Raw genomic sequence first — 23,744 nt, 5'->3', positions numbered from 1 at the left:
TTGTGCCATTTTGGCTCTGAATATTTTGTTTTAATTTGTTTGCTCTGAATATTCCGCAATATTCAAACAAGCAAGAACCTATGCATTTTTGTTCTTTATGACTATGATGATGATCGTTGGATGTTTATGGCGCAAGGCCAACTGGGGCAAAGAGCGCCAAAACAATAGTCGATGATAGGGGTGAAACCTTAAACACTAAGTAAAATCAGCAAAAACAAAAGTAAAATCACAACACGACAATGAGCATGGCTGGTGTATAGGGCCAGATTTCATGATGCGTGATAGGAAATGAGGTTTAAAAACTTGACGTCGGACAAATACTCAATCACACGTTTCACGGAAACAATGGCATCATCACCTAGGAAAAACGATGGATGTAGGGGGAGATGTTGTCTGTAGAGTTCTCTGAAGTGTTTGTGTCGTGTTGTGTGAAGTGCCTTGCATGTGATTAGTATGTGCACTACGGATAGGGCCTCTCCGCACCTGCCGCACTGGGGTCTAGGAGATCCCGTCAGCAGATACGAGTGCGTCGCATGGGTGTGCCCTATCCGTAGCCTTGCCAAGGCGACTTCTGTGTGTCTGTTGTGTGAGTCAGTTGTGTACCGTCCCAAGTGTGGCTTTATTACATGTAGTTTGTTGTCTGTCTGTTCACCCCAGTGTGTTTGCCATGTTCTGCGCAGGTGTTGTCTTATGTGTGGCTTGAGGTCTCTGTAGGGTATCGTTGTAATGTCTACAGTGTTCCTGAGTGCAGCAGCAGCGGCCCTCTCGTCTGCCAACTCGTTCCCAGCGATCCCAGCGTGTCCTGGGACCCAGCAGAGGAGCAGCCGATGCTTCTCCGCATACACCGACATGATAGTGTTGAATACAAGATTAATTATGTGGTTTTTGGGGGGTTTATGCGATGATAATGCGCGAACAACACTCAAAGAATCTGTGTAGATGATAGAATTGGGAATTTGATTTTCAAGGATATGTCGTACAATCAGTAAAATTCCGTACGCCTCTGCTGAAAAAATTGTTGTGTGCACGCTCATGGTTCTGGCTGCATTGAAATTTGGACCATGAGCAGCGCACGACACCATAGTGGAGGTTTTAGAAGCGTCACTGTAGAATTCAGCACGTGGGTATTTGAACTGCAAAGAAAGAAAGTGCTGAAGTATTGCAGCTCGCGGTACCCGATTTTTGTCAAGCTTTATAAAAGAAAGGTCACAGGACACAGGGCGAACTTGCCAAGGCGGTAAAATGTTTAAAGAGGATGACCTGTACACGTCTAAAAACGAAGCACTCAGATCTGAGGCTCGCTCTCTCGCTCGAAGTGAAAAAGGCGGAGTAATAGACGGGCGATTTACAAACAGCACAGATGTGGATGTATCGTTAAGGACAGGATAAAAAGGGTGGTTATTCTGAGATGAAATTTTAAAAGCATAAAGCAAGTCCATGTACGTTCGCTGGTTCTCAAGGCTCCATTTATTACATTCAACATATAGACTCTCGACAGGGCTAGTGCGAAAAGCACCCGACGCAAGCCGTAGCCCCAAGTGTAGTACTGGGTCAAGCATTCGCAATGCTGTTTTACTCGCCGACCCATATACCACACTGCCATAGTCCAAACGAGACCCAACCAAAGCAGTATACAAGCGCAGCAAGAGTTCTTTATCGGAACCATAGGATTGGTGTGAGAGAACCTTAAGGATATTCATTGTTTTAAGACATTTTTGTTTTAGTTGTTTCATATGAGAAATAAAGGAAAGTTTTTCATCAAGAATTATACCGAGGAACTTGTGTTCTTTTTTGACCGGAATCGAGACACCATACAGTTTGATGTCTGGATCTGGCCTGATCCCAGGCCTTTTGGAAAACACAACACAAGTGCTCTTGACTGGGTTCAGCTTAAAACCGTTCTGATCTGCCCAGCCTGCTAGTTTGTTGACACCAAGCTGGACTTGGCGTTCGCAGATTGACATATTGCATGATTTAAAAGAAATTTGCACATCATCTACATATATTGTACAGGAAATGGTTCGTGGCAACGCCTTTCGAAGTGAGTTCATCTTGACAATGAACAATGTGCAGCTCAAAACGCCGCCTTGAGGCACGCCGTTTTCCTGCAGGAAAACATTTGAAAGGGCAGTGCCAACTCTCACACGAAAGGTTCGCTCCGCCAGGTAGCTACGAAGTGTATTAAACATATTTCCTGAGACACCGAAGGCTTTTAGGTCGCAAAGTATCCCGTATCGCCAAGCGGTATCGTAGGCTTTCTCGAGATCAAAAAAGACCGTAGCACAAAACTGTTTGTGGACAAAGGCATCCTTTATATACGACTCAAGGGCGACGAGTTGGTCGTTTGTGGATCGCCCCACCCTGAAGCCGGCCTGGCAGCTCTCGAGAAGACCATTATATTCTAAGAAGTACACGAGTCTCCTGTTAATCATCTTCTCGAGAAGCTTGCACAGGCAGCTTGTGAGGGCGATGGGTCGGTAACTGCCGGGAGAAGACGGGTCCTTACCCTCCTTCAAGAACGCCACTACAATAGCCTCCCTCCAAGATTTCGGAATGTGCCCCGAAAGCCATATGTTGTTGTATAAGTGTAGGAGTGTTTCAAGAGTATCTGGGTGTAGGTGTTGTATCATTGTGTATGTAATCTGATCTGCGCCTGGAGCTGAAGGTTTACATGTGCTCAGGGCAGCCTTCAGCTCATAAAGAGTAAATTCAGAGTTGTAACCAGATTTTGACTTGTTATTATCATGTAAGGACTTCTTTTCACAAGTGGTTTTATGTCTCAGGAAAGTGTTTGTGTAGTGTGCAGAGCTGGAAACGTGTTGAAAGTGTTGTGCAAGTGTGTTAGCCTGGTCTTCCAGTGTGTCCCCTGTTGTACTAACCAGGGGCACGCTGTGTGTCTGTTGTCCTTTTAGTTTTCGTATTCGTGTCCAGACTTTGTGTGTGTCTGTGTACGAGTTAATAGATGTAAGGAAGGTGCGCCAACTCTCTCGTTTTGCCTCACGGCGCACACGTTTTCCTAACGCCTTGGCCCGTTTGAACAAAATAAGGTTGTCCGACGTGGGGTACCGTCGAAGGATACCCCACGCCTTGTTCTGGGCCTCTCGCGCCCGCCTACAGTCCTTATTCCACCACGGCCTCCTCTGATTGCGTGGAGCACCAGAGGCGTGGGGAATGGACTTCTCAGCGGCGTCGAGGATGTGCGCCGTGAGGAGTTGGGTAGCTTCTTCAACGTGTAGGTGTTCAATGGATGTGTGGTGTAGTTTAGATGTTTCTGTAAATGTACTCCAGTTCGCTCTATCTTCATTGAACCTGTTATGGGAAGATGGACTGCTCGGGCCTTTACCTAAGTATGTTAATGTGGTTGGGAAGTGGTCACTGCCATATGGGTTAGTGCCAACGTCCCATTCTAGAGATGGAAAGAGTACTGCAGAGCCAATCGCCAAATCGAGGTGTGAATAACTATTGTGTCCTATATTATGGTATGTAGGCTTGTTCGTATTGAATAGACATGCTCCCGAAGATGTTAGATATTTTTCGATAAGGCGACCTCGGGCATCTGTGCGAGCAGAGCCCCAAAGAGAGTTATGTGCGTTGAGGTCGCCTAAAAGAATGAAAGGTGTGGGTAGCTGATCCATAAGGCCCTCGAAATCCGAGCTCAAGAGCTGGAAATCAGGAGGGATGTAAACTGAGCATAGAGTTATTAGCCTATTGAAAATTATGGTACGAATGGCAACAGCCTCAAGGACGGTCTGTAACAGGATAGAATGACACGCCAAGGACTTTCGGGCAATGATGGCCACACCCCCGGAAGATGTACCACCACCAACCCTGTCCTTCCTAAATACCTGGTAACTATTCAAAAAGTTTGTATGTCTGGAATTTAAGTGTGTTTCTTGTACACACATGACACTTGGCTGATTGGAATGCAGTAACTCATAAACATCATCAAGATTTTTAAGAAGGCCTCTGCAGTTCCAATGTATGATATTTTCTCTTCCCATTATTGAAGTTTAGATCTACTGGAGTATGTGTGTGTTTACGTGTCGGCTTTCGGGGCTTGTACTCTTGGAAGGGGCTTTTTCATTTTGTCTACTGACCTGGACGCCGGAGCCCGTTCCTTCCGCTGTGGTGCATGCCGGAACGGCTCGACGTCTAGGTCGTCATCTGAGGGCAAGGGGGTGCCCAGCGGACTGGGCCCCCTAGACTTGGACTGGGCACCCTTTGCGGTGCCCTTCGTTTTGGCCGCGACCGCCGAGGGCGTCAGGAGCGCCCCGGGTGGCACAGGCGGTGCGGCGGAGGTGGGAACTGCTGCGGTTTCCTCCAGCTCCATCTCCTCCGGGCCCTCGCAGGCGCTTCGGGCCGGTGGAGAGGAGGAAACAGTGGGTGCAGCAGCATCCCCACGAGACGTGGTTGCCACCACAGCCGCTGCTGGCTCAGCGAGTGGTGCGGAGGCGGGTTGGTCTGCCTGAGGCAACCCAGAGGGGGGCGGGGGCGGGACCAAGTCCGAATCGCGGTACTGGGTCCCCGCCGAAACAAGACGCCGCTCCGCCCCCCGGCGAGCTGCGTCGGCGTACCTCCCCAGGGGGAAAGAGGCGAACCTCTTTCGCGCCGCGGGGAAGGAGATGTTCTCGGTTACTTTTACGTGAATTATCTTCTTCTCCTGGTGAAATTTCTCACAGCTGCGGGACCATGCCGCGTGCGGCCCCTGACAGTTTGCGCAGGTGAAGGTGGTGGAGTCACAATTTTCAGTGGGGTGGTCGTGTGCGGCGCATTTTGCGCAGGTCTGTTTGCCGCGGCAAGAAGTCGTAGCGTGCCCGAACCGCTGGCACTTGTAGCAGCGGCGCGGGTTAGGTATGTACGGACGTACACCACACCTAATGAAACCAGCATTGATGTGCTCAGGAAGTTTTGAACTGCTGAATGTTAAGACTACGTGCTTTGTTGGTATTTCTACATTGTCGCGACGGATGGTGATTCTCCTGACAGCTGTTACGCCCTGATCCTTCAGGCCTTCCAGAAGGTCGGCCTCTGTTTCACTTAGCAGATCTGGCTGAGATATCACCCCCTGCGAGCTGTTGAGGCTGCGGTGGGGTGTGACAGGGATGTCCAGATCTGCCATGCGGGTTTGGGTCAGGAGATTTGTGGCTTGCTGCTGCGTCTTGACTTCAACCAACACTTCGCCTGTTCGTAGTTTTTTCGCTTCGAAAGATTTGCCAATGATTCCTTCAAGGAACTTGGAGACGAGGAATACAGATTGGGAGGAGACGGGTTTGGATTTGTCTATTGATTCGAGGACCAAAAAACGGGGATAGTTGTCATGTTTTGGAACGTTGATAGTTGGTAGGGGTGGAAAGGAAACTTCGGTGCGGCCCCTTTTCGGGGGCCGATCACGTCTGGGGGGGGGGGTTTCGAAAATGCCATATGATACATTGAAAAGCAGGGAGACTGGGGTACTTTCTTCTTTGACCTTACCCTGGTAGCCAAAGAGGTCCCGGAGCTCCCTGCCTGGTAGACAGACAGGGAGCCCATCCGCCGGAGCTTGACCTGGGCTCCGACGGCCACCGTTCGTGGTTTCTAACCCTCCACCTATAAACACATTGCCACGGTTGGATCCAGCGTATGTTTGGGGGCTCGGGGTCCGCGGTATCGCCAGTACCGTCACCAAGATTGCTCAAGGTGCCCCGTGCGGGGGTTCTTTATGACTAAACTACAGAAAGCATCGAGGCAGTGGTTATTTATTTTCAATACCTGTTTCCGCGGATTTTTTCACACGAAGGACGTGACAAAAAAAGCTAGGCTAAAGGCAATGATTACCAGTTCCTGACATTCACTTCAAGTCGCTTTAATATTTGGGGCATACTGGGATGAATTTTTTTTGTGTACTTTATATTCTTCGGAACGGGCTGGACATAGAAAAGCTTTTTCTATTTTACATCATAACGCAGCTATAAAGAGAGCCCCCGAAAGAGGTTAGGCGGTTACACGGGTGCTCGCATTTTCAGGTAAATAAATGTTCTAGTAATCACGTCCTGATAAACGTTTGTTAAAATGATAATTAGTGTATGTAATTCAAGTAAAAACGTCGCATTTTTTACCGCGCTGTGTGCGTGTGCGTGTGCATATGCCTGGCGTGTCTGTGTGTGTGCGTTTGTGCGTGTGTGTGTGCGTGGGTATCTGTGTGTGTGAGTGTGCGTGTGTGTGAGTGTGGTGGGGTGTACGCGCGTTTGTGCGTGTGTGCGTGCGTGAGTGACGGGTGTGTTTGCCTTTCATTCGTGTTTGCGCGCGGAGTGTGTGTTTGTGTGTGCGTGTGGGTATGTTTGGAGGGTGTATGTGCGTTTGTGCATGTGTTTTTTATGATCTTCCTGTGGTTGTCTTTTTCTTTGTGAGTAATTCGTTAAAAGTTTCTTTCCTTGGTGATTTTGAGTTTGGCACTACAGCTTGTTTCTAGGCCAAGTATGCAGAAGTGACTGTTTTCTGGGGGAACATCCGTACCGTGTTTATGGTAATTTTTAAGTGCGAATGCACTTCTTAAGCGACCCTGAACCACGCGTCCACCGCCGTCCGTCCGCCCGTCCGCACCACGTACCCACTTAGGGCGATTGGCCAAGAAGAGTTCCTAATTTCTTTAACACATACCCACTTAGGGCTATTGCCCAAGAATCGGGCGTGAGAAGGGCTAATGCACCCGCTTAAAGGAGTACTGACACGAAATTTCAAAGCTGAGATCCGCTCTACCAATCAAGTACAACGACAACACAAATAGGTGTCTGTGCATGGCACATACCCACGTGGGGGAGTGGCCAGGAATCTGGCGTGAGAAGGGCTAATCCACCGGCTTAAGGGAGTAGTGACACAAAATTTCAAAGCTGAGATCCGCTCTAGCAATCAAGTACAACGACAACACAAATAGGTGTCTGTGAATAAATGCATCTTTCTTTCTTTGTAGTTGTGTGTGTGTGTGTGATCTCTTTTTCGCGAACATTACCGAACCCGCGCAGATTCAATTCCTGCATTCGCACTTTCACATTCTTCCCCTCGGGGAAATGCGGGGAATTTTTTCGGACGTGTTTCGCCACCTATAGTTTGCGAAACGCAGCTTGAAGCGGACACAGGAACGTGGTCATATTGAAAACTGTTTTATAACTTTTTGTAATTAAACGCAATCTAGCGCTATCAGTTTATTTCCTCTATGCTTATATTCTATGCCTTTCTTCATTTCGGAGAGACCAGTGTTAAATCTCGCCAAGCTGTTTTTGTAAGGCGACCGAATGCTGTTGGCTTCAACAGTTCCGGAGTAAAAGACGACGAGGTGGCTCAGTGGGAAGGTATTGTTCTGCTGAACATTGGTTTGGGTATTTGGTACATGGCGAAGTATCTAAGCGTAGCAAAGGCGAAAAATGCTGTTGGCGGAAACAGTTCCAGACGAAAAGACGACGAGGTGCCTCAGTGGGAAGGTATTCTTCTGCTCAATATTGGTTTGGGTGAGTTGGTACATAGCCAAGTTTTGAAGCGCAGCACAAGACGACAAACAGGAACACAGAAGATGACACACAGAGTACTCTGTGTTTCGTCATAGGTGTTTCTGTCCCTCATCTTGTGCAGCGCTTCGAAACTTCGCATTGTTCTTTTCAGCTCGCGATTGCGTTTCGATTCCCGGCCGTGGCCGCCGTTTACCTGGTGGAAGCAGAAAACAAAAACACCCGTGTGTCAAGATTTCGCCTTACTTTAAAGGTCCTAAGGTGGTAAATATAATTCCGGTGACTTGCACTGTGGCGCCACTGCAGATATAATTTATCTTCAGGGCAGGATTTAACGGAAACATCTACGTTTATTTTCTGTTCAAAAAACGCGTGGGCGTGATGAAGGAAGATCTGCGCACGGCTTGCGACCGTGTCTACCGAGCATGCTGCAACTGACTGAGCACACAACAAACTTTACCGCGCAGGCGCGGCACTTGTTTAAACTGCATGTTTTTATCTTCGTGTCCACCTTAGTAATATTGTCCTTTTTTTAAACTTCCGTTGTCGCTGACCTAGTCGCAGCGTGTGGGGGGCAATGGTGAGGCATTTTTGAAGAAGTCTTTAGGCACGGGTAATAGGAGGCGCCTGGAAGCCACTGGGAAATCGAATAATGAGCATAATAACGCAATCGCGTTAACACACGACCCTGAAATTTCCAAAATAATTAGGTAATAAAATGCTTTCATTCACAAGGAATCGCTGTTTGCTTGTCCATTGCACTACTGCTTGCGAAGCTTCACAGGCTATGTGCTAGTTCAGATAATAGCTCTGCATCCGGTTGCTCGGCGATTTCGGGCTTATCCTATACACACCACCGTGTGGTTGGTGGCATGTACTGCGCTAAGCAATCGTAGCTATATTCAACCACCTTTTCAAGTCATTCAGACTTTTACCGGAGTCAATCAGTGCCTTTCTGGTCATGACACTTTGCGGTAACGCTATGGGAGAGCTTCCTACGCTGCCAGGGAGGCCGCGCGGTGGCGCTGGTGTTGATCGGAGGGCAGCTGTCGGCGTGGTGAGAGCGCGTTTGGCAGGGAACGGACCACGGAGCATGATGAAACAGACGCCTTCCAGCAGTGCCCTTTCGCTTTACGTGTCGTGGGCCGCTAAAATAAACTTGTCATTTTGTGAGTGGGAAAAAAATTTGGTGCGAACGGGCAACCTGCTACTACGTTACTGTCTGCCGGTTTGTCTACAGAGCAGCGGCGGCCGCCCCATGCTCTCCAATCTGCGGTGGCGCCCCTCGCGGTAGCCTTTTTCCCCGTACGAAACTTGTCAGGGATTTTGATGACCAGAGGAGCATTGAAGGACTCTGGTTTTACGTTCTCCTGGGTAGGTACATAAGCTTACGGTAACATGGCGCCTGTACATGGAAGCTGACTTGGCTCAAAAATGAGGAAAGAGAGTTAGAGGGTTCTGGATACAACAAAAATGCCAGACAGTTTGATTTTAACGATGTAGCTTCACAGCAAATGATAAAGTTGATGTGCTTTCAAGCAATGACGCTGTACTTGCATGGTTTTATGTTGACTTCCCCATAACCTAAGATCTAAAACAAGAAAACGTTAGGGCTTCAATGAAGTTTCCCCCAAGAGACACCAACCGAGCTATCGTCCGACATTGATTTTAAATGTCGCTGTCCTTTACCAATCGTTTCAGTAAACTGAGGCAAGTATAAATTTTCTATATATTCTTTTTGCTCGGATAAGCAGAGATGCACCCACACAAACGAACGGAAGAACATATAATTATGTGTGGATGATGTACACGAGTTTTTTGGGTAATGTACTTGTTAACCATACCTTTTAAACGTGATCCATGAGTTGGCTTCCAGCTGACTCCGATAGGTACTGGGGAAACCATATTAACGCTGAAGCAGTACTTTTCAGGGGAGAAAACATGTCAGGGTTTGAAAAAATAAATTTACCCTAGACGCTCGGCTTCCGGAAACCTCGTCGTGTGATTGACAAACTCGCAACAGGTATGCCTTTTTTCAATTCCCACAAGTGCGTACCATCCGCCAGTTTTTAGTTTCAATGTATTACATTGATCGATGAGGCAGAAGAGATGACCAGAAGAGAAGTTATGCCCGGTGGTTACTGGCCTTATGTCTAAGTTGACATTGGATCCTAACCATAAATAGGAGTTCTGAGAGTTTCTGCACACACACCACAAATGATAAACTAAAAAGCCATCTGCACCACTGATCCGCGGCGTAATCTAATAAGTACATTTTGGGGGAAATCCCTATAATTTCCCCATATCTCGCAATAAGGACCCATTTATAGGTTTTTTTGTACCTTCTTATGTTCATGCCCACGCACAGCCGGGTAATGTGTTCCGCCAATTTCAGCAACCCATATCAGAGCCATCTTTTATGCAGGAATAGATAGCAAAGCTACTAAAGCATCTGCTTGCAAGCTTGTCTTACGATGTAAAAAACTCCCCTCCTAATGAACCAAACCTGTCGCGACAGCCTTTTTCCGCAAACTTTTCTTCTTGTAATTGTTTGTAGATGAACCGCCTGGCAAAAAATAAAAACCGTTGCTACACAGAAACTGTAATTGGCAGCCGACTGATTAAAAATGTTTGCGGCAAGCAGTTTTTCTTCCTCAATAGACTACTCGTTCAGGGTTAACGGAAGTCCTTCAAAGAGGTCGTACGATATCTAAGTTAGTTAGAGCTCGTCAGAAACACTTTGTAATGTCCCCTGATTTTGCCCGCTTTATAATTCGAACAAGAAACTCTAGTTCAACTTTTTGCATCCTAACTTTAAACAGTCATTTGGAGAAATTTTGCTGACAACCAGTCCAATATGCCATATGCAAAATTTAAAAAAAAACGGGATATGAGGACGTTGTAGAACTATCGAAAGACAGTTTCCGAACGCAGATTACGATGTCAGCAATGTGCCACTTTTACATCTTGGAAATAACATAAATGCGTGGTTTTTTTCCGTTCGTAGTGTGATGTGTCTGCACTAGAAGAAGCATAAACAAAACAACAGCTCATCAGAGTTGAAATAAATAACACCAATCTTCCGCCACACATTACAGAACCATTTACAAAATGTTTAACGATCCTTGTATCGCGAGACGTCTTCAATACGCCGTATGCTGACGAATCGTGCTAACAGGAAAGACTTGCGACCTGTTTCTATTTCAAAAACACCAGCTGTGCTACGATGATCTTGAATCATTGCATAATAATAAAAGTTAGAATTTTCTCAACTAGGCAATTCGTCCAATCCAAAAGCTCAGAATGCGTGGAATAAGCCTCTCCGGGTGGTCACTGCCGTTGTTCTTTTGCAGAGGACCAGCACCATGGCCAACGTTGTTTCAGAAAGAGAACCTACCCCCGTAATCGACCAAGAAACGCGCTGGGCAGGCGTTTGTTGTTTGATCGCGTACGCGTGCACTCACAGTCGTTGCTGAAATGTTGTCAATCAATAATTAGATAGCATTTAGGGTGTTGGCATTAACGAATATTTTCTTTGAAAAACGCCTAATAATTTCAAATTTTCAAGCAAGCGCTATTAACACACATCGTGCACGTCTTATGCAACTACGTTCATCCGTGCAATGACAAACTCGAAAATATTTTATTTCTTAAGCACGGATTTTTCACAGAACAATTGAATTGTTTGTGAAAGGCGCTCTTCGCTTATTAAGCCAAACACATCGCTTCTAATAAAAACCCATCACGAGGATATAATGACGAATAAAAAATCTGCGCCATAAACCCCTATTTCCCATCGCATTTCTGTCTAAACCATTATATCGTCGTTCTCACTGTATATAAAGTCCTTGGTAGATTAAGACCTCTAAACTTTTCAAAACTTTGAATAGAAGCTGTTACCCTCAGATGGTCGGGCACATTTTCTATGATGTAATGCGTTTTTGTGTTTTGGGAAACAAATTCGAAAAATTCAGTCATCATCAAATTGAAAAAACTTCCCTCAACAGCCCGTTTTCCTGTTCAGTTTTTCCTGGCTTTATTCCTGCAGTGGCATCTGGCTGGCAACAGCAGTCTCCGGATCCAAAAAATGTACGTATCATTGTTGCAGGTCGCGTTGATGTTCCACTGTGCAAATTTTGGAAGCTTTGCCAAAGATTCGAAGGACGGTGTTGTCCCTCTTAACATTAAAGAGGTAAGTTTACTTTATTCGCTTGAGAAGGTTCACGCTAATGTACCGCTGCAGCATTCGACTATGTTGTAAACCTGTGACGGAATTTCACACTAAGTTTACAAGGTACTGTTTTAAGGTAGGCTTCAGTAGTTTTCGTTGAATGTGACATTTTGGGACATGTGTTTCCAGCATTTTACTGAAGTCTCTGATTTCTCGCGCAAACATGTTTTCTCTGTGTTTCCTGATTATTCATAGCTGGTATAGGCAGAATATAAACCAAAACAACTAATATTTCACTAAGTTCTAAAACCCCGAATTAAGCAAAGGCTTCACATTGAGCGAAAATCAAGATAAGAGCGCGGTTAAGGCGTGATCTATTCAACACCACAAATACTTATGTTAGTACAGCTGTCTGAACATCATATTCCCTGGTGTGGTCGTGGCTAGGCAAAGCATATGTTTATAGTGCAAGAAAGTTGATGTTCAAGAAGTCGAATCTATGAAGGTAGCGTGAACGGATCTTGGCGTTGTTCGGTTACTTAATTACGCCGGATGAACACAAAAATCAGGTTTATCTCAAAATATACGGATCCCATACACCGTGTTCATAGATATACCTACTTAGGTGGAGAAAGGCACTGCATTATTGTGGGGAATTGTTGACCGCATTTTCTAATACTACGGGCGCTATCCGGTTCAATCCGCTCCTCTTACTAGGTGAAAAAATGTGGTCGATCCGTCTTTTATAGAAGTCGGTGAAACACGCAAGTGAAATGTGCCTTTACAGGAGCAGTTGATTGTTGATTGTGCATTGAAATGAACTTGCACATCGCTATTTATTTTTTCGTCAGTAAGAGACCGTTATACGCATCAACGTTGGAGACTGGATTCCACGCGCCGGAGAAGGACACCCAATGCACTCGCAAACCGTGCGTACGATACAGAACTGGTTGTGAGCGAATCTTTTCGTGAAGTCCCGTTCAGCTTCGGCAAAAGAAGCATAATTTTCGGGTCTGCAGAACCACTTTGGGTGTGCTTGGCGAGCGAAATCCTGCGGGCGGGTCGCTTCAGCAAACGTGCGACCACATCGGCTCTGCTCTGTAGCGTGTATGGCAGACACCTGCGCCGCGATGAGCTCAGCTTGTCGAACGCGAGAATCAGGGTTCATAGCTTGGATCGCGAATGCCTGAACGCCGTTCCGCTTCACACTGGCGTCTGTCATCAAAACAAAGCAGTCAGGCGGGCGACCTTCACCAGTCTGCGTTGTTGGCTTTCTGCCTCAATGCAACACGTTTTTTGCACGGGAAAACGGTGGAGGATGTAATCATCCAACCGTTAATGAGGGCATCACACCCGCACAATTTAAAAGGGCGGCTATATGGTGCCCCATCGAGGAGCCAACTATCGGCACTCATAAGCGTTTTGACGCACTACTTCGCTTCAACTCTCTCAAACGGGAGCACCTTCTAAATAGAGAAGGGTATAAGGCGCTTTCGAAGGCTATGCTGGCTCCAGCTCACAGCCCAGTTGCTACAGTGTTTTACACTTCTCGTTGCGGCGCCAATAATCGTGTGCTCCAGTCCTGGAGCCAAGGCGTCACTAGAACTTTATCCGGATATGTCGTTTTCATGACGGATATTACGTTACTGAGGTCTTGCTGTACCCCGGCATAAAAGACTTTCGTGTTAAAAAACTTTCCACAAAAATATTTTGCCTCACAGTTAAGGAATCACCGCTGATACAGCCGCGGTTGCTGCGCTGTCGGCGCACGGCTTCTTGAAAGGTGAATTTCATTTCATTTCATTTTTATTTCCTTAAGGACCCCACTGGGGGTATTACATAAGGGGTGGATACACAGGAAAAGAAAACATTTGAACACATTAATTTTCGCAGCACAGGTGATTTGTAACATTTGCAATGAAGGATGATGGGCAGGTGGTTGAAACAATGAAGCAGGGAAGGTCGTTCCAATCCTTGACAGCGCGGGGGAAAAAAGAAGCGGCAAAAGTGACAGTTCTGTTGCGATAACGGGACACTTGAAGTGGATGGCTTGTGCGGTGTGAAATGTATGTCGGGGGGAGGATGTAAGGAGCTGCATTGAGGGAACAATGAAAAAATTTATGAAAGAGGGAAAGGGTGGCGATACGGCGGCGAACAGAGAGGGGTGATAAACCGGATTGTGCTTTCAATGATGAAACGCTGATGTACGAGTACTGCGAATGAATGAATCGAAGGGCGCGATTTTGGACAGATTCCAGGTCGTTAATGAGGTATGTTTGGGGCGGGTTCCATATGGGGGAGGCATATTCGAGTTTTGATCTGATGAGGGACTGATATGCCAGTTACTTCACATGTTTTGGTGCATGACGTAGGTGACGCTTCAAGAAGCCCAGAGTTTTATTTGCCGATGAAATGACGTTAGTAATATGCGCATTCCAAGTAAGATCGCAATGCTATGTGACACCATTATACTTAAAGGATGGTTGCGACTGTAGAGGGACGTTGGCGATATGATAAGAAAAAATGAAAGGATCTTTACGGCGGAAAAACATAACAAGTTTGCATTTGTTAGGGTTAAGAGACAAAAGCCAATTATTGCACCATTCTTGAATGTGGTTAAGATCTTTCTGGAGAAGAGCTTGGTCGTGAGTGTTAGTTACTGTCCGATAGATTACACAGTCATCTGCAAACATGTGGATTTTGCAGGATACGCTGAGGGGTAGGTCGTTAATATATATTAGAAACAGGAGGGGGCCAAAAACTGAACCTTGAGGTACACCTGATGTTACTTTGAGATACGCGGAAGATTTATTATTGACATGCACGAACTGAGAACGGTTAGTTAGAAATGCTTTGATCCAATTTTGTACACTTGGGTCTAAGTTTAACTGGGATAGTTTTAGCATTAGTCTTTGGTGGGGTACTGTGTCGAATGCCTTTGCGTAATCAAGAAAGATTGCGTCAGTTTGTAAGTTGTTGTCAAAGTTAGCATGCAAATCGTGTAGAAATATTGCTAGTTGTGTTTCGCAGGAGAATCCTTTCCTAAAACCATGCTGGCTGGGGTGAAAAAAGTTGTTAGAATCTAGAAAGTTTACAATCTGAGAGTAGATGACATGTTCCATGATTTTGCACGGGACGATTGTTAAAGAAATGGGACGGTAGTTCAATAGACAGTTCTTATTACCTGATTTGTAGATGGGAACGACCTTGCCCATGTTCCAGTCATCTGGAAGAATGCCTGTGGAGAGCGACTGCGCATACATCAAGCACAGAAATGGGCGATGGTTTCATGGATGTTTTTTAACACTTTTGAATTAATATCGTCGATGCCACCTGATGAGGACAGTTTCATGTTTTGAATGACACATGAAATACCATCTGCGCAAAAAACAATTGAACACATACAGGATGTCATCAGCACCGGGGCAGGAGGGGAAGGTACGCTAGATTCGTTAGTAAATACAGATGAAAACACGGCGTTAAAAACATCAGCGCATTGATTATCTGAAAGCACGTGACCGGAGTCATAAGTAAGGTGGATGGTGCTGGTAGACCGAGGGTTCACAATTTGCCAGAATTTTCGTGTGTTATCGGTTAACAGGGCTGGTAAATCATTGTTCAAAAACGTATATTTCGCGTTAGTAACAGCGGTGGTACATTCTTTTGCGGCTGTGTGGTATTTTGCCCAAGCTTCAGGCGTTTCTTTTGTTTTTGCTGTGCGAAAAAGGCGCTTTTTTCTATTCGCTAGTCTCTTTAGTTTGTTTGTAAACCACGGTTTCTGCGGCGTGCTACGGAATGATTTTGTGGGGATAAATTTGCCAGTTAGTTCATTCATCTTTCTGTTAAAGATCCCCAAGTTATCGTTCACAGATCGGGAATGAAAGCCATGTTCGAAGACTGGAAAGAAGGTTTCGAGCTCGTTGTTTATGGCCTCATAAATACCTTTATCGTATAAGGTAATTGTTTTCTTGAGTTTGTCGCGCCGCTCAAGAAGGAAGGAAAAATTTGCATGTATTACTTTGTGGTCAATAATTTCGGGTAGGTCGGTTAGTATTAAATCTAGGATGTTAGCACAGCCGCCTGCTATGCGCGTGGGCTCTGACACTACTTGAGATAAGTTAAAATTCAAACAAACGTCTATAAAATCTTTCGTTTCGACATCGTACGCCGACGAGAGTGCAGGGTTATGCCAATCAATTTTCGGAAAATTAAAGTCACCAAAAAGTAAGATGTGAGCGTTAGGGTAGGTGGTCGTCAGTGTGCTCATTATATTGTTTAAATCACGTGAAAAACCTGTATTGGTGTTTGGTGGCCTGTAGCACACCCCGAGTAGGAATGTTTGAGGGTGAGCATGGCAAATCAGCCACAAAATGTCCAGGTCAGATTTTATGTCGACAGCCGAACAGGGTATTTCTGGGCCAACAGCGATTATCACACCACCTCCCCGGCCGCGTTTGTGGTCGGTGTGGAATAACTGAAAATCTGGTATATCCGAGAGCACTTCGGCGTCAGTAACTTCATTGGTTAGCCAAGTTTCTGTTAGTACGAGAATATTGCTGTTGGAAGACGCCACGACGTTAGACACGAGTTGACACTTCGGCATGAGACTGCGAATATTAGTAAAGATAACAGAAAAAGAAAGTTCATTTCGTGATTGGATTTGGCGGTGGTGCGGTTTAGTCTGCGGCGCGGTGATCGCTATGCGACTTCTATGACCGATTGTGATGCGTGGTCAAAAATGTACCGTTTGGAGCCCATGTGCAAAGTTTTGAAGCGTATCTGGAATTTTGCTGATTTCTGCACGGACAATTGGGCTAGTTGACAGCTGTTCATCTTGAAGATCGAAGCGCCGAAACAACAGCGATGAAAGTAGTAAAAACAGAGCCGATGTGGCGCTAAATCACAACTATTGGTTTTTTAAGAAACACAGATATATACTTGCACATCTCGCGTAGTGCGCAAATCTCTCACGAGATAAAACCATGAAAGCAACTTTTTACAGAGAATAAGTACATAGCGGGGTACACGCGACAAAAGAAGGGTAAGGGCGGCAGCTTGTGCATATACGGAATGAGTACAGATTTTTACAGTTCTTTTTTTTTTCTCATTCCCCCAAATCTGATTTCCCGCCTAATAATAACTTACGAAATGTGAAAGATTGTAAAACTCCAGCTCTTTTTCGTGCAAGGAAATGCTGCACTGAAAATATATTCAGCAGTTTAGCAAGCCAGACAGAAAGGCTAAATATGTCTGGTTTTTTACACTCAGTATTTCGACAGATAATGCAGGCGTGAAATGCGATTGTGCGGAACGAGAAAATGAAAATATGCGTAAAAAACATACAGCCATTCTGTATAGGCATGTGATGTCACGCAGGATAAAAACATATTGCTAACAGTTATGACGTGGACGTAGTTTTCTCGGGCTCAAACCAACTGATCCAGGTATGATGCAAAATAGACAGAATGTCACCTCTTTGTGATAAGCCGTCAAGGATACGAGCATGCCATGTGAAACATACCTCCCTTTTGTGCATTGTGCAAGGTGTATTGTTTACCTGGTATCAATGTCACGCGGCCACACAAATAGGGAGGAAAAAGTGGGCGATGCCTAAACGTGCGTGTACACGAACCAAAAATACTCCGAAATCAAAGCAGGGCTACACACTATGAGAACACGGCACCCCGCTTGAGTGTTCACCCATCTTCTGCGATACCACCGTTCTGACTCAGCATAGAGATAGAACTACTCGAGCGGTGATAGAAGAGTTTCACATAAAACTTCCAGAGATAGAGGTATCAGTGCCCCGTCAATTTTTATTACGAAGAATCTTTATATCTGTGCCACTTATTGCGATCGTAGCCGTCTCAAGGTGTGTTATGGTTTCGCTCTTTTTATTCGTTTCTCACGTGTACCACAGCATGTGATATGTCCTGTAAAAAGTGACTTGCATAGTTTCATCTTGGGCGAGAAAAACGAACATGAGATGTTGCAAGTATATATTTGTGTTTTTTTCAATAAACAACTAGTTTTGCGTTGGTACCACTTCGTCTCTGTTTCTTCAGATTTTATTTCTGTTGTGTAGGTGCTTCCACCTGTAATATGAACTGTTTATATATAGTTTATAAGGGTAACAAAAAAAATTCCGCTCAAATAAGTATTCTTTTTACAAGCGTGCTTTCTAGGACCGTGCTATTTACGTGTAATATTGTTTCCTTCTGAACTTTATAATTGTTTTACAAGATCAACGAACCAGTCACAGTTCCTGAAATTTTATTGCATTGCCGGCTTGTATTGTATAGGAAACAGCAAAAACTGTGAACAGAACAGACTGCATCACTTTCTCATTAGATGGGGAGAATGATAAGTGGCATTACTTTACGAATGTATAAGTTGATCATATAACCTTGGTAAATGATGGAAGGATCGCCGTTTTGCAGTTTTACAGTGGAAGAGGCCCCATTTGGACACTTCGTGGCACAGCTGGAGATGCTAAGATAAGATGCAAGGTTGACAGTCAGAAAGAAGTAAAAAACACGCAGCTTACATTTCTCCGCATGTTTACGAAAGCAACTGAAAAGTAAGTTTGCATGGTTAAGTATTTTATTCACTAATTTGCTCAAATAATAACCAAAATTTCTGCAGGCGCTATGAAACTCTCAAAGGGTCGTTTGAGGAATACGATGCAAACAACCACCCAAGAGCGATGAGCCTAAAATCAAAAGGTACACAAAAGTTCCTCATTACCTAATTTTATTCAATTGCATTAAAAATAACACAAACCACATATTATATTATTACGAAAAATATCTAAGTTTGCTGAAAAAGTACTTGATAATTTATATTGAAAACCTAGCCAAAACAACATGGCAAAACGGCAACGCATTTTGAGCTGTGATATAACACTATATTCGCTGTTTGCGCCGAATTTGTAAAAAAAAAACCTCTTATATATCTTATGAGTCTGTAAGTTTCGCTACACTATAACAATAATTTCCGTGGTTTTTATTTTACAGTTTTTCCGAGCATGTCGCCGGACAATTGTTCCCTGCTTGCCGCTGGTTTCTACTAATGAATAATTGTTCCGTGAAGGTCGCGGATTGTCCCGTGCATGTCCCGTACCGTAGGTTATTCTCTGTTCTAACCATGTTGTTTTATGCCTTCAGAGGGGAAACCTGCAGCTTACTACTGAACCTTAATGGCCCTTCCAATGGAATGAGAATTACCGAAGGTATTTCCTGAGAATGCAAAAAACAAATTTGGCGCTAGGTGGCGCATGCAAGAAGTAGCACTCTCCTCGCTCCTACGAATATTCACCAAAATCACCAGAACATAATTTAAAAAAACGATAAATACACTTCCAATCGACTCGTAAGCACCCAATTCAACGAGTGAGTGAGTAGTGTTCTACCATCCGCCCTCCGTGTTTATAATCTGTGTTGCTGTTTGTGGAATCGAGGTCTGCAGGCGGCTGTAGAATAGAGGTCACCAATAGGCTGGGTAGAGCCAAATTCAATATCCTGAGGGCAGTCTGTCACAGTAAAGCAACAAACGTTACGCGGTGTTTCATGCGGCAAATGCGTGCACACAAAGCGTGCACGCATTTACTGCAACATTTACACTTCAACATTTGTAGGACAGGGACACCTCCCGCCAGAACAGACGAGAACTCCGTCGAGGTGGCTGCTGCAACAGGTTCTGCCTCGTTCCGCCTGGCTCCCAGCCACATGGCATTCGTCCCCTACTTGGACCACCTTCGCAGTCAACTGTGCGGGAAGAATGAACTTCTCGTCAACGCGTCGGAGGGCATTTTGTTCCTAACCGATGCGCAAAGCCAGGTTCTGAAGGAGATGGCCCGTCTTCGAAGGAAAGCGACCAAGGAATTGGAATTACATGCGGCCGGGATACCGTGCGCCGCCGTGGGCCGCCTGACGCCGTGGAGGTGCTCCGCAGTGCTTCACGAACCTGCTAAACACAGTTCTTTTCGCGCAGACATGGCGTGATCAATCACCGACCATGCATCCTCGCCCAGTGGCTTTGACAGCACTTCCGCCTGGGCCCGACCCAACCCCGGCAGCTTTTACAAAAGGCAACGCCGCGATCGCCTCCGTGGCGCTTCCGTCAGGGAGACAAAAAACACTCAGCTAGCGATCGCTCCCCGCCAGCCCCACCTCACCTCCCTTTCCCCATCTCAAAAAAATCCTTGTTTGCGTCCACTCAGACGCGGTTACCTGTGTGTCTAAGGTGACAAAACTCATCACGGCTATTGGCTAAGATATGAATAGTTTTGGTACGCTTCAAATCACGCCGATTGGGAGCGATTTAAATCTTAACATTTAAAAGAATTCGAAGTATGGAATACAGAGTGCTTATGCTCCAATTTGCGCATCTTTTCTTTGCTAACGTCCCAGCTGATCAAAGTGTGCTCATTTGTCTCATATCAGGATTTGGCAGTGTTTCTAGCATGGTAAGGTAGGTTAGCCAGCATTATTGCACCATCCCACCTGATATGGGCGCTGGCACGTTCGATCATGCGTATCCATTCTTCCATGTCGTGTCGTCCTCACCGGGGAGAAAGTCTGGGTCACAGACTGAGAAACGATGATGAGGGGCGCAACGGGTGCGGTCTCGTTGGCAGGAGGCATCGTGCGTCGTCGAATGTGTCTCCGAAGATCCGTGGTGTGGTGTTGCGGCGCTGGTGACAGGTACAGGGAGGGAAACCACAAAATCTACCAAAATCATGTTACGAGGCAGATGCGAACTATTTACACGCTGTGCATAAAAGCCATCTATTCTCAAAGAATTCCGAAGCCGATGATACCAGCGTAGCTTGACCCAGTCGGTCTCCGGGCGACCTCTTCGTATTCGCTTCGGCTTGCTTTGAACGACCCATTGATGCCGCACGTACCCATAGATGAAATGTACCATGGAACGATGGATTGACCACCGGGTGGTCCAGTGTATTGCCACGTCAAATGTCAAAACGGCCGTGAATTATATATTGTGAGAAGCGGTACAGGCTATGTGATAGCATGTGGACAATCGCCCTCTTCTGGGTGTGCACCCTATCATAATCGCATCATCAACATCTCGGCGGCGACAGTGTCATCGACATCGCATTTCTTGCTGGGCCTTCCGGGCGCTGTGACCGCACGAATAGAGTCTCCCGTCTGGCGACTCCCAGAGCCTCTCAATATATATATATATATATATATATATATATATATATATATATATATATATATGTGAGCATTGGCGGCGTTACATTAATGGGATACGCAGTGCAAGCGATACCACCACTATCATGGCCAGTGTGAGCACTGAGGCATACGCTTCGCAATCTCTTGAACTGACGCACCATCGCCATTACCATCTGTAAATATTCATGAGCATCATATGTCGGTCTCGCGCTTCCCGGTACGCTCGCTCCAAGGAGGACAATAACCGTCGTCTCCGAGACTTCGTCCCTCACTCTCTCATAATGTATATATGTATAAATATGGATATATATGTATGTAAAGATATATATATTTAAATATAAATATATATATATATATATATATATATATATATATATATATATATATATATATATATATATATATATATATATATATATATATATATATATATATTATGGAAATTAGGGTCTCGTTGAGGAAACACAGAAAGATAGGTCGGCAGTCTTCAACGCCAAAGGAGGCATACGGGTGTGGTTAGGCTCTTTTTTTTACTAGGGTTAATGAAGTTAACATTTTTAAATATACAGAAGAAAGAAAGAAAGAAAGAAAGAAAGAAAGAAAGGAAGAAAGAAAGAAAGAAAGAAAAACACGCCTCCAGAGTGGGGACCCAACCCACGCCTTTCGATCGAAAGGCGTGGGTTCGGTCCCCACTCTGGGCGCGTGTTTTTCTTTCTTTCTTTCTTCTGTATATTTAAAAATGTTATCTTCATTACCCTAGTAAAAAAAAGAGCCTAACCACACCCGTATGCCTCCTTTGGCGTTGTAGACTCCCGACCTATCTTTCTGTATATATATATATATATATATATATATATATATATATATATATATATATATATATATATATATATATATATATATATATATATATATATATATTTGCAGCGAATCAGAATAGGAAATGAGAGGCTCGTTGAAAATAAGACAGAAATAAGAATTGGCAGTCAAAAATACCTCGGAAAGCAAAGGGGAGGATGTAGTAGCTCAAGATAAAGAATTAGGAAAATAAGAAAGTGGAGAAAAAATGCCCGCCAGGTGGGATCCGAATCCACGACCCCCAGAATACCGGTCTGGTGCGATAACCACTACGCTACCGGCGGGGCTACTTTAGCCTCCACTTTCTGGGGTATTTATGTTCAGGTGTTTTTGTTTCCTGCGCTTGGGGGTGGTAGCCACCGCCACTCGGACTACTCGGGGTGAAGGGGACCTTCTTTATAACCCCCGGGCCGTGACTCGAGCGTCTACGACATGTCGAGAGTGGTCGACCAGCGTTGAACCCTCTTAAGCTCCCTATGGCACCAAGACTGCCAGAACAAAGGCCCTCGCTATGCATGCAGCGAATCAGAATAGGAAATGAGAGGCTCGTTGAAAATAAGACAGAAATAAGAATTGGCAGTCAAAAATACCTCTGAAAGCAAAGGGGAGGATGTAGTAGCTCGAGATAAAGAATTTGGAAAATAAGAAAGTGGAGAAAAAATGCCCGCCAGGTGGGATCCGAACACACGACCTCCAGAATACCGGTCTGGTGCGATAACCACTACGCTACCGGCGGGGCTACTTTAGCCTCCGCTTTCTGGGGTATTTATGTTCAAGTGTTTTTGTTTCCTGCGCTTGGGGGTGGTAGCCAGCGCCACTCGGACTACTCGGGGTGAAGGGGACCTTCTTTATAACCCCCGGGCCGTGACTCGAGCGCCTACGACATGTCGAGAGTGGTCGACCAGCGTTGAACCCTCTTAAGCTCCCTATGGCACCAAGACTGCCAGAACAGAGGCCCTCGCTATGCATGCAGCGAATCAGAATAGGAAATGAGAGGCTCGTTGAAAATAAGACAGGAATAAGAATTGGCAGTCAAAAATACCTCGGAAAGCAAAGGGGAGGATGTAGTAGCTCAAGATAAAGAATTTGGAAAATAAGAAAGTGGAGAAAAAATGCCCGTCAGGTGGGATCCGAACCCACGACCTCCAGATTACCGGTCTGGTGCGATAACCACTACGCTAAGGGCGGGGCGATTTACCCCTCTAATTTCTGGGGTATTTATGTTTAGGTATTTTTGTTTCCTGTGCTTGGGGGTGGTAGCCAGCGCCACTCGGACTACTCGGGGTGAAGGGGACCTTCTTTTTAACCCCCGAGCCGTGACACGAGTGTGTACGGCATGTCCAGAGTGGTCGACCAGCGTTGAACCCTCTTAAGCCTCCTACGGCACTAAGAGTGCCAGAACAGAGGCCCTCGCTACGCATATAGCGAATCAGAATAGGAAATGAGGGGCTGGTTTAAAATAACACACAAATTAGTGTTGGCAGTCAAGAAAACCTCGGAAAGCAAAGGGGAGGATGTTGGAGGTCATAGAATCAGATAAAGAATTTGGAAAGGAAGAAAGAAAGTGGAAAAAAAATGACCGCCAGGTGGGATCCGAACCCACGACCTCCAGAATACCGGTCTGGTGCGATAACCACTACGCTACGGGTGGGGCGCTTTTCCCCTCCAATTTCTGGGGTATTTATGTTTAGGGTTTTTTTCCTGTGCTTGGGGGTGGTAGCCAGTGCCACTCCGACTACTCGGGGTGAAGGTGACCTTCTTTTTAACCCCCGGGCCGTGACACGAGTGTCTACGGCATGTCAGAGTGGTCGACCAGCATTGAACCCTCTTAAGCTTCCTATGGCAACAAGAGTGCCAGAACAGACGCCCTCGCTACGCATGCAGCGAATCAGAATAGGAAATGAAGGGCTCGTTTAAAATAACACGGAAATCAGAGTTAGCAGTCAAGAAAACCTCGGAAAGCAAACGGGAGGATGAGGTAGGTCATTGAAACTGATAAATAATTTGGAAAGGAAGAAAGAAAGTGGAGAAAATATG

At 45.4% G+C, this 23,744-nt stretch overlaps 1 long non-coding RNA gene across 1 annotated transcript; it reads left to right on the top strand.

The window, feature by feature from the left end:
• The first annotated feature begins 11,479 nt into the window (after positions 1-11,479).
• LOC144141925 (uncharacterized) lies at positions 11,480-19,040 on the top strand. Its single transcript, XR_013316751.1, has 4 exons — positions 11,480-11,567; positions 18,090-18,229; positions 18,295-18,374; positions 18,816-19,040. It is a non-coding gene; the product is annotated as an uncharacterized LOC144141925 (long non-coding RNA).
• The last annotated feature ends 4,704 nt before the right edge of the window (positions 19,041-23,744 follow it).

The sequence above is a fragment of the Haemaphysalis longicornis genome, unplaced genomic scaffold (genome assembly GCF_048455015.1).
Source record: "Haemaphysalis longicornis isolate Haplotype H1 unplaced genomic scaffold, Haemaphysalis longicornis Haplotype H1 scaffold_6, whole genome shotgun sequence".
NCBI classification, from domain to species: Eukaryota; Metazoa; Arthropoda; class Arachnida; order Ixodida; family Ixodidae; genus Haemaphysalis; species Haemaphysalis longicornis.
The sequence above is the reverse complement of the archived record's forward strand: the minus strand, read 5'-3'. Positions and strand labels throughout refer to the sequence as shown.